Raw genomic sequence first — 12,178 nt, 5'->3', positions numbered from 1 at the left:
ACATAATTCTTCCCTTATTTCATAATAAAGCTAAACTAGGTTACAGATTAGGAAATGGACCTCAGTACGACAATCTGTAGTTTGTATGTTTCTGGCAGATATAAACAATTAACAGATGAATCGTTAATAAACAATGTCACTTGATGCCCAAAGTATCTTTAATTCTGCATATATGTAGTTGTACCCATAGCTGCTGTGTGTATTAGTATTGATGTATTCACGTCACTGTAAAGTGCCAAAGATTGCAATCTAATTCTAGTCACATCATAGAATACGATTAGGCCGGAGTGTTAAGAGGCAAAAAGAGCACAGACCTCTAATGTGTGTTAAGTTGCGTAATTACAGTTAGATATAATAACCTGACTATGTGAATGACTGCTGCACTCCACCACCACTTCAGCACAGTGCTGCACCACTCATTGCAACAAAAGGTAACAGACTGTCAAAGAGCAATCGCATCGACCAGTGAGCACAGCAACAAGCTGATGTGACAGTGTGAGCTGCAACTTATAAAAACACTGTCAGATAAAGACAAACCCATAACAGAACTGATGATGATTAATCATCAGAAACACCACAACCAAACCAGCCACAGTAAACCAACCTCTAAACACGGCACAGTACACAAACATCCAAACACTGAAATGCATCAGTGTGCACACACAGCAACATGAATAGAGTCTTACTGTACCTTTAGAAGAGTTTCTTCCTTGACCTTGTGGGTGTAAACTGAACCATCCGATCCTCAAATCCCATCGATCACACTGGGTTGGACTCCAGCAGCAATGACAGCACACACTCAGTCCTGGGCCCATGACAGTATTGTACAGTCAAAGCTGTAAAACCTGCTGATGACGATTAAATAAGCTATTCCCTATATTGGGGATCACTGGTATTAGATGTTCCCTCCAAGGTCAGTGTCCTGTGGGTTTGTGAGCTTTTTTCTATGAGGTTTTTACACTTCCAGTCAATTTGGGATATGCGTAAATAATCCTTTTGTTGATTTCCTTTCTGGCACAGGTGAGTTAATCACCCCACACACAATCTCTCGCCATCTTTGTGGACGTGGAGCTGCTGCAGGCCCTATTCTTCTTGTTCTGAGTGCTGGCCCGCCAACTTCCCTCTCATCTTTGCTTTATCTGTCCCACAAGAGCTGTCGTTTACAGGCCTTGCCAAGCCAACACTACTTCCGCTGCTGATGACAGGCCCGATGCTGGCGCTGGGACTAATGTGTCTGCTCCAACACTCCCACTATCTTTGCTGCTGATGTCTGACTGCGGCTCCTCTTGGCAGCCGGGCCAGCTGATGACAGCACCTGTTGCTGATAATCCGACTTCAGGGTTTGCTGCTTCTGACCCGCAGTCTTTTCAGACTGGGCTTATTTATCACTAATCACTTTATGAACGCTCGGGTTATGTGCTAATAAAGCTGCTAGCTAGAAGCTAGTTAAATGTAATAATCCGAGCGGACACAGGTGCACTTCTCCGCAGCAGTTCACGATATGTTACATCAACATGCAGCTATGTAGCCTACTAATATGAGGACTTATTTCAGAAAAGAGCAGGTGAATGTTATTAAAGTCCGACACCAACATGGCGGCTTACCATTTCTTCTTCGCTTGTCGCTGGAGCGCTGTTATGAGTTTTGCGCTTAGTGACGTCTTCACGGACGACTGCCCCTAGTGGCCGGAAGCTGTGTTGCAGCAACAAATAGCCACATTGTGGTGACGTACACTATCACGACTCAGCGTGGACATAAAAAATATAAATTTTGTTTTTGTTACATACACATTTTGAAGTTTATTTTGAGAGTTTATTCATTGTACTATGTTAGAAAGCAGTTACAGAGGAGTGGTAGACTAAAGGTTAGAGAAGTGAAAATTTCATTTTTTTGTGCCTACATAAAAATAAAAATCAAAAATACATTTTAATTTTAACAATAACCCATTATAATACTCATTCAATATTCTCAGGTAAACTGTTTTTAACTGTGTTTTTTGTTTTTAATGTAGATTATGTAACATACTGTGTACGATTAGTTATCTCATGACACTCTAACAGTGAAACTGAAGTTGACTGAAGGTTTACATATAATTTACACAAGGTTTACAATCTGATTTACATTTGACTGAACATATTTGTTTCCTGCGCTATGTTTGTGGTTATTACACTCACTTCCTCAGCTCCTCACACACCTAGAACCGGGTGTAATTATCCAGAAGTGGGTTACATTACTCTATGCTGGTGTATCATGGAGATCAGAATTTCTCATTTAGATTTCCACTCAGTTTAGAAAGGAGCCTACCACATTCATACAAACAGGGTATTTTGTTTGAATTTAGTTTGAGGGCTGTTTTTACATATACAGTTCATTTCCCAATTTCCCTCATTACGTCTTTTCACTGTGCCTGTAACATACAAATTTTAAAACACTTGAGAGGACTAAGAAAATAAGACTGTGATGGTTCTACCTAAGTAAGAGGTTTGCCAGGAGGGAAATCCTTTTTCTGAGATACAAGATAAAGATATCATTAGCATCTCCTTGTATGAGCTGTGACCAAGGATACTGTGCCTCTGAAAACAGCACTTCCTGCGACATTCCACTGTTTGATTCTCTGCAGTAACCTTGGCAATTGCCTCAATCACAGGGAATTAATTCCAGTCATGCCACTCCTTCCTCCTCCCCTGAGTTGTAGCGGGCCATTGCATCGTACTACTGGCCCTGATTCACCCTGAATACCAGCCAAGCCCAACGATTTTCAGGTCCCCAGGCCCCTATTGGTATCTGTCTGCCTCTTCTCTCAAAATGGATCAGCTTTTTGTCTGCAGACACTTTTTAGCTGCCAGACTGTGGGAGATTTAAAGCTTTTTTTAATTTCATACTTACACATGATGTCAAAGTGCAAACAGTGTCTTTGCTTAATAATGTTTAGTCCCCACATGTTGAACATTTTCACCTTTTTGTGAAGTGCAATATAGTACATAGTGTACTTAAATTTTTCCATATGACCAGAGCAGGAAAATTGAATTTATAAAGTAAAGAATGTGATGCTTGTCCTCACAGCTCTATGTTTATTATTTGCAGAACGTATTAGAGACTTCTATAAGCGTCTGGCAACCAGTTGGATTTTAAGTCGAACAATGAATCATGCTGCCATCATAACAACATAATGATATGTTTCCTGTTTAATACATTGTATTTGTTCTGTGTGCCATTTAGTCCAGCATTGTTTTTTTTTAGGAAAAGTTATGACAATTTAAAGAGACTTGTTGTAATGGGACCACATTAGATTCTGTTCTGTAAAATTGGTAGTAATTTTACAGTAGCTGTGCATCAATGCATTTATGGGTAAACAGACATCCATCAGGCCATGTGACCCATTTCTGAGTAATAGTAATTGAGTCTCAATTCAGAATTCAGTAGGCAAACAGAAGCATATCAAACCCATAGCGCTTGGTACAGCCATACTACTAAGCCTGTCTGTTCAAAGGACCGTGTAGTGTTGCCATCTAGTATAAGGGCTGCTGTGATGCCAGACAGGTAGCCTTATTTCCACTGCCCCAGCTTTGTAATGCACAATTAATGAGCCATCTCACTTGGCTAGAAAAGGCCTTTTAAATAGTGAGGTATACTACATAAAAGGCCTTTTTTGACCAATACTTTCAAGAGCACTCTTATTTGGAGTCTTGACATGCAAGACCGGCCACCTACAGGAGGAAATTTTATAGGGTTTCTATTTTGGCAGCTGTACAATGGCATCTTTATTGGAGGCCATGACCCACGCTCAGTTGGGAAGGTTTTGAGGAATCACAATGGTCTATAGAAAGCGGTTACCTCACTTTTTGCTCACTTGCAAGAAGGTCATGGTCAATCCCAACAAAACTAGTTAGAGCCTTTTTTATGTTTTAAATTTAAAAACTCTGTGTGTGTATGGCTATCATTGTGAGGACCCGCATTCATTTTTAGCCATAAGACTGACATTTTTAGAAAGTGAGAATGTTTTATCCAGTCCTCACAATGAGAAGGGTGTTTAAACAGCGATTTCGGGGTTGAGAATAGGTTTTAGAGTTACGGTTAGAATGAGGTTTTGGTTAGGGTTAAGGTGACGTGTAGGATGAGGCATTTAGTTGTGATGGTTAGGGTTAAGTTAAGGCAGTACCTGTGATAAAATAGTATGTCCTACACAACAGCAAGGGGCTAGGGAATGCGTTAGGTCAATAAGTGTCCCTATTGAGACACGCAAAATAGACTTAGACTAGGGTCTAGCTCTTGTGTTCCTGAACATGAGAAGTTCACACAGTGGTCGAATGTATAATCGACAAGTGAATCAAACAAATAATGTTTTTAACATGTAGATGCAGGTTAAAAGGACTTTGGTTCTGGATTTATGTTTTTTTCTTCTATAGTCCAATGTGGGTGGGGAAAAACATGCATAATTTATATCCCATATGGATTTTTGTCAAGGAGAAATGATATATGCATCTTCATGTAAAGGAATGGTGACTGAGAGGAGGTGGGGGTTGAATCTACTGTGGGAGGTTGTCTTGGACCAAAGGCATCTGTCTGGGAGTGGCTGTAATTGGCTGCAGTGTGGCGTTGTCTCATTAATATGGAGCCCAGGGGAAGGAGACAGCCAACTTCCTCCCTCTGTGTTTGGTTGTTTGACTGTATCTCCATTGATGCTAAACGCAGTGCTCCCGGGGCACCCTATGCCTGTTGCCTGCTTCGTTAAAACCAAGAAAATGAATATTAATGTTATACAGACTGGAAGCTGCAGTAGCAGAAGGGGGTCGTCAGTCTAAAGGCTGTTACCACCGATTTCTTGGTGTACTTAATGGGGTCTATTCTCGCCCGTCCAATCCTGCAGGAAGGCATGCTCTATTAACATGCAAAGTGCTGTTGACACCTTATTTCCCTGTCAACAGGGGACGTGGTGGCCCTAAACAAATGCAGAGGACACATATGGAACTATTAATCACTGACTTAAAGATAGCATTACATGCCCTAATTCTCAGTGGCCACATTCGCACTACAATACTTTTTGAAAGTGTAAATATATATTTATGGAAGCCCCTGGTGCAGACTGAAGTAAATTGACAAAACTGTGTGTGCATGGACAGCTGGAGTAGCTCTGCTCTTCCAACCTTGATCTTGGGAAGGCAATAAATAATGTCTGTAACCACCACAGTAACATTTATGACAGCTACTACTGCCTGTTTTCAATTTACTTGACACAAGTAACACCAGCAAGCGGATGTGTCAATTTATCCATAGTAAACAGTCACAGACAACAACATAATTTACTCTTTCTCCAGCTGATGAACTCTGTTGAAGGACACAGATTAGATCAGGAAATTCTCAAAACACTTGAAACCTTCCAATTTGCTGGTACATTTTCGGAGAAGAGACATAGATGCCAGGAAGACTTTCAATATTTAAAACCCTGACATTAGATATTTAAAGGAATTGTTTGACATTTTGGGAAATTTCTTTCTAAAAGTTTGATATTGTTAAAAATTAGTGGAACTACAGAGCTAATTAACTTGTTTTTGTTTGAGATCATTGCAAATAAATTTGCCTTGTCATTTCAATACTCTTGGAGGGAACTGTATATAAACAGTATCAACAGGAAACGTCTAGCTAGACTCTCCAAATATAAGAATAAATATCTGATTATCAGTTTCTCTACTGCTCATTAATTAAAACATTAGATTTTGTTTGTTTAATCTGTTAAAAACATGAAGCATAAAAATGATAAATTTGGGAAACTTGATTTCCTGACATCCTGCCAATCTTGATGTCTTCCTCCAGTCTTTGTGCCAAGTTAAGCTAACCATCTACTGGCTGTAGCTTCAGATGTAACAGGCCTACATGACTAGTAGCAGTCTTCTCATCTAACCCTCGCCAAGCGGATTTCACAAAGCATTGATCTGCTCCTTTAACATTCAGTCATCCAGTGTGATTCTGGGTCACACTTTCATTACTTACTGCCTCGACACTCAGATTCAAAAAATGCAGCCAGTTCCTACATTTTTCAGGAAGTGAATATTAAATGCGGCAGCCAGTCTTTTTAGAAACGGAGCCATGTGAGAACTTCAGTGATGAGTGAACACCATTTTTAACAAATCATTTAAGGAAGTCTCAAAACTACTTAACAATTTATTCTTCTTGTTCAAAGATACTGATGAACGAAACACTAAAAGGCTATTTGGACAGAATTTTAATAGTGTCTGTGGCATTAAAGCGTTTAGTGAAGTCATGTGAATATAGCAGGATGGGGAAAAGAGTCAGTGTTGAATATAGTATTGTTACATTATCAACTACAAACACCTAATTAAGCTTGAGTGGAGAGACTGCCCCAGACTACTAATGTGTCAGTCCCCCACCAGACTGCTATCTGTTAGCAATGAGCTAATGCATTATTAATTATCGAATACATAGAATTCTCACCAGGGAGCAACTCTGTATCCTGTGAGCAGACAACCGCAGGGGGACGTTCAAGGTCAAATAAAATAGGCTTCTTCGCCAGCTATGTAAGAATAAAGACACTGGAAAATACCTATAATTGGTTTAAAACACTACGATGTGGAAGGATCCCTTAGTCGTAGCCCTGCGGTTATATCGACTCTTCTACCATTTGAATTTCAGCAGCATTAATAAAACTTCAATTAACCATCAGGGGTCCATCTTCTGGCATCCTTCCTAATCCAGTTTGATGGAAGCAGTTAAGAAGCAGCAGAGCCAATTTACACAGGTCCCACCTTAGCAGTGAGTAAGAGTATCAGATACTTGTAGTGACACCCTTTCACTGTCAGACAAAGCCTTGCAAGGCTGAATCATAGTGTCACACTTTTTAAATCCTTTTCCTCTCTAGCTTTCTTCGTAATTTGTAGCTCTATAAAACCCCAGCACAGTGCAGACCTGATGTCACACTGGTCAGTGTGACCCCTGATGGTTAAATTATTTAGTTACTTTGAAGAGAGAAACCCAACAAGCCTCCCTAATTGATACACCCACACACAAACACACACACCGCTGTGAAAAGGTGTGCGGATCCCCTGCGTTGGTAGAGGCCTTTTGCCATTCTTCTCCTGGAAAATTAGAGGCTTTTAATGAGCGACCACCCTGTCTCTCCTGTCTGTGGCTTCGGCTATCCACAGCTGGACTTTAGAGCCTGAAAGACTTTCTATTATGTTTCTGCAGTAAATGAGAGCGCAATAGATTTTCTTTCTGGAAGATCAGTATTGAATTATAGGTATCCTTGTGGTAAATGAGGTTTTATTATCATTTGTAGTCTTCTTTATGGTTGTTGTAGATGCTTAAATAAAAAAAAGAGCTATTTGTGAATTAATCTAAGTTAGAGAAACTATAAAATCATTCTATGTCTTTCACTGTGGAATTGCTATTCCATACATGCAACACTTTAGTTAAGTTTAGTACTTAACTAATAGATGAGATGTGTTTATTTCTTATTTTTGAACATGGCAATCAATCGCAGTAGCCAGCTGGGCTAAATATGCTGAATAAGTAAAATAACCATCTTATCAATAACACATCATTTGTGCTTGCTTCAAACATTACACTGTAATCGACTCATCTTTTGTCTCATCGGGGTATCTCCAGAACACTTCAAGGACTTGGACTTGCAAAATGCCATTTATGAGCTCCATAGTGTGTCGGTAATAACATAACAGCATAATTGCAATGCTTCCTTGAAGATAATCTTGACGTTTTAAAGGGGCCACAGATAACTTATCTCAAATACAGTGCATGTTGTTGTCATGGTTTTTATCCATTGTCTGGTTTTAGCAAAATGAGAGTCAAAGGAATTATTAGGGCATTTCATAGACCGCAGATTTGTTGTGGAGGTCATAATACTTGTAAACAGTCAAGATTTACAATGAAACACTTAAAGTTTTTAAATTAATACCTGTTAATTCAGTTTTTAGCCGATTAATACTTTAATCATTAATTAATGATATAACTTCAAATGTATAGCATGAGCATTCGTTAAACAACAAACAGTTTTACCTACTTATTTATGACCATAATTCATAGAACTCTAATCAACTGTTTCACTATAGAGTGACTTTTGTCTTTCTTGTCAGTTCATGCAGTTCATCAGTACAAGGGCCAATTCCTCTAACATTTCTATGTTTATTATTCACCAGCCATCTGCTACTGTCTGGCTACATGTGCCGCTGTGTAAATTAGTACAAAATAAATAGCAGAAATTATCACCTCACGGATAAAATGAAAATGTCTCATTAGAGCAAGAGTATCAGCATCTGTCATTATGTATGATGGACGTTTCGCAACTTCTACGAACCTCTTCACAGGAAGTTACCATGTGAACGAGCTTACCTGTAAGCCATTTGTCTATTAACTGGAATAAGCAGCTGTAATACTGTTGATATGCTGTATGGCTAAAACTAAATCAATTTATGTTCATGAAAAAACAATAATAAAGCATTTTATAATGATGGTGCTTTTTATAAACTTCTACTAACAATGTATTTTCTGTTGTTAACTAGTAAGTCAGTACACCATTATACAATGATAAAGGTTGTTCTGTTCAGTGTTTAGAGTCCTGAGACCTCACTAAAAGATATCATTAATTTATTGTTGTTGTGGGTTATATTTTTCTTTTACTCAATTAATCTTAATGTTTTTGAATGGAAACAATATGCGCACAGAGTGATGTGAAGGGGGGATCTTGCTGCTGTCAGTTTGTCAAGCAAGGTAAGGGTGATTTAATGCTCCCTGCATATGCTTAATCATGTAAAACACACAAACACGGTGGTGATTTGTTGGCTGCCCGTCTTCCCCACATCCATGGTGAGCCAGTGGATTGATCAAGCCAGCTGGATGTTCCAGTTCCACTTTCACTTTAAAGCCATTAATCCATCTGTTTCATTTGCTGCAGTTCCAAAATGCCATACATACTTCTGTCATTTTCACTGAATGTTGGATTTTGCTGTGTTCTTCCTCTGTCAGTGTCAAATTGAACCCACACACGCTTGTCAGTAAACATTTTAATGAGTTATATACATAACCATTATGAATTGTATACTCATCTGGTGAAAGTAGAGAAAACTACAAGAAACTGCAATTAAATTTTATTTTATATTTTTAATTTCATTTCATCTACTGTTCATAAGCCAGTATTCTAAATAAACCTACATAAATCAAATGTTATGTGTGAATATGTTATTCAGTCACTCTATTTTTGTCCCTTTACATTATGTAGAGCATTATGCTAACGTTGATTTTCTCTTTTTCTTATCTCTCTATCCATATTTCTCCATAGCAAATGTGGAATGTGACTAAACACATACAGTAAAAGAGAGAAAGAACATCCTCTACCATTATCACATAAGTTCTCAGGCTGCATATATGTTTATGTTCATGAGAAAAAGGCTTCCAATACTCATTAGAAATGTCATTCTCTCTTGTGGTGGACCAAAAGCTTTGCACATTAATTGAAAAGATCTGTTAATGTGCTATATATGACTGGGGCTGTGTATGCACATCTTTATGCCACAATCAATTGTTGTCACCGAATCCAATGCTAATCTATTTATTTTGAGCGGAAAGGGAGTAGTTATGGATGTTTAATCCAGGATTTGAAAAGGTTAAACTTTTCTGGTGTGTGAGTCGAACAAATATCAAACAAATGAAATGTCAAAGTTGGTACCCCCGAACAAATGAAATGTCAGGGACAATACCTTGGCCAAAGCCCTACCTCACCTGGCTCATCATCTCCAGGCAGTCATATTTGTAGTCAGACATAAGAGGGCAGACCAAATAGGCTTTCTTTCACTGAGCTGACCTATTAGAACCCTATTATTTGAACGGCTGAATGAAAAGTGCTAGGGGTCCCTTCAACCCACCACAGAAAGTTAAGGTCACAAAGTCAAATTCTCTGGTACTTTTCTCTGTCCTTTGGCTCCAGACTCTGCTTTCTCCTATTTCCTCTGTCTGGCACAGAGCCTCGATTCCTCCCAGTGTGGACATTCTCCCGTGCACCAACTCTGACTATCAAAACAACAGTCATTAGGCAAATTTGCTTTGGTGCAGGATTACGTTAATTATCATGGAATTATCACTTCATTAAAACAGGCAGAGATAAATTATCTCTGATGAAACGAATGCAAAATGAGGAAATAATGATCAGGCCAGAAAAAAAGAAATAAAAAATTTAAAAAATTAAAAGACTACTCGTCTAAGGAAATAAAGTCATTGTGTTCCAGAGAGCTGGTCCCTGAGAGGCATAGCGGCACAACACAACATGACAGAGCAAGTGAGCTTCTACAGAGAGGAGTGAGGACCACCCACCCTTTTACCCAGCGCAGTCCAGTTTCCTTCACCGAGCCTCAACAGAGCCTGTACCTTTCCCTGCGAATTGCAAGAATCATTAATCATGCCAAATACCAATTTTAATGAATGCCTGAATCAGCCCAGTAACACTCTTTGTTTCCAGGCAAAGGCTGTGGTGCAGCAGCAGGACCAGAGAGCGAGTTTTACTACTGTAATGATGACTTTTTTTTTCATCCAGTAGCTTTTTCCTGTTCAGAGGTTTTTGAGCTGTTGACCTCAGTGAAACCACAGAAAAATGATGGGTATCCAGCTCACATTGCCCAACCAGGCCTGTGTCGCGTATGAGCTCACAACAGAAATGATTAAAATCTGTACAGCCTTGGCTATAATCTTTGCTCATTTGTGGGGGCAGAGGTAAAAAGAAATCTGGCAGATTTGCACTGATAGATATTTATAAGGCGGCGTGCTCAGTCTTAACACTGGATTAATCATTGAGTCACCCTTGTTTTCCACTTTGCGAGAGAGTACTGGGAAACATAAAGCATTTAAAGCATTGGTATTGCAATTTTAATAACCTCTTTATTGCTTGATTTAATCAAAGTCCTGGCATTGTACAAATTGTTTTGTCACACCATTAGCTTTTTTTCCCATGATATTTTTAAGGTACTAGACAAGGGGAAAGAACCCTTGAGGTGACAAGACACTCTTTTCATAGTCTTTGTTATTTATCCCAACAATGATGTAAATGACTGCAGCACAAGGACACTGGTCTCTGCTTGATTTATATTCATTAAAATAATCTATGACCACATCACCTAGTAGCAGGAGTCCTATCTTTTCATTGCTCAGCAATATCCACTGATGTAGACTACATAAGAAATAAAACGTTTCTATTAAGGTTCATCCACTCGGTGGGAGAGAATATTGTGGGAGATTTGTGAGCGAAAATATTGCCTCAAATTACACTCAACCTTTTATCTCCAGTATAATTTATTCATGCACCCATTCATTGTTTTGTGGATAAAACAACAGTGTTTTCCCCTCTTGATGCAGCAGGTTTGATTATCAATTTGTTGCTTATTCTTGAGGCCTGAGACTGTAATAAGCGATGTCATGCTGACTAACAGATTGTTGCTCAACAAACTGAAAAAAGCTTTTGTCTGAATGGAGCATAAAATTTTGGTGATATGAAGGGGCAAGAACAATTGTTGTCTCTTGTTGCCTCAATTACTGTCTCCGAATACACAGAAGAAACATTTAGTAGTATCTTCCTGTCAGGGAAAATACAGCAGATCTGGCTCTAACAAGAGATGCTGCAACCTAAGTGAGTAATAATTGTGATCAGTAAGTGTTTTAGTTGCTTAATTAGTAGTTACACTGTGGTCTAACTTTTAGGTAGGTGACTGAAAAATGACAGTAAATAATTTTGACCTATCCTCATTGCTATTGCCAATAACCGTTCCTCTTCCACTGCAATAGCTGCTATAAACTCGGTTGATGTAGGGATTTGATGAACTCCATCACTGGTGCTGTAATACAGAATCCTCAAATTCCCTTAAGGACCCTCTCATAATGGTTGGCACAGTGTTCCATAAAAATGTGAATTTGCTTTGGAAATTGAGGTGCAGGTTCATTAGAAGCCATCTTGTTGAATTTGAGAATAAGCTCCCAAGTGAATCAGCGAGAGAGGCCAAGTGAATCACCAGAGACAGCAGGGGAAGCTTCTAACACTCACAGTTTCTCTTTGTGGCTCCGTGGTAGGTTTTACCCTCTCTCCCTCTCGTGCAATGTTGCTGATATCACCCACTGCTGAAGTGTTGTGGGGGGAAAAGCTCACACCAACTATCTATTGTTCGTG

The sequence above is a fragment of the Anabas testudineus genome, chromosome 10 (genome assembly GCF_900324465.2).
Source record: "Anabas testudineus chromosome 10, fAnaTes1.2, whole genome shotgun sequence".
Taxonomy (NCBI): Eukaryota; Metazoa; Chordata; class Actinopteri; order Anabantiformes; family Anabantidae; genus Anabas; species Anabas testudineus.
The sequence above is the reverse complement of the archived record's forward strand: the minus strand, read 5'-3'. Positions refer to the sequence as shown.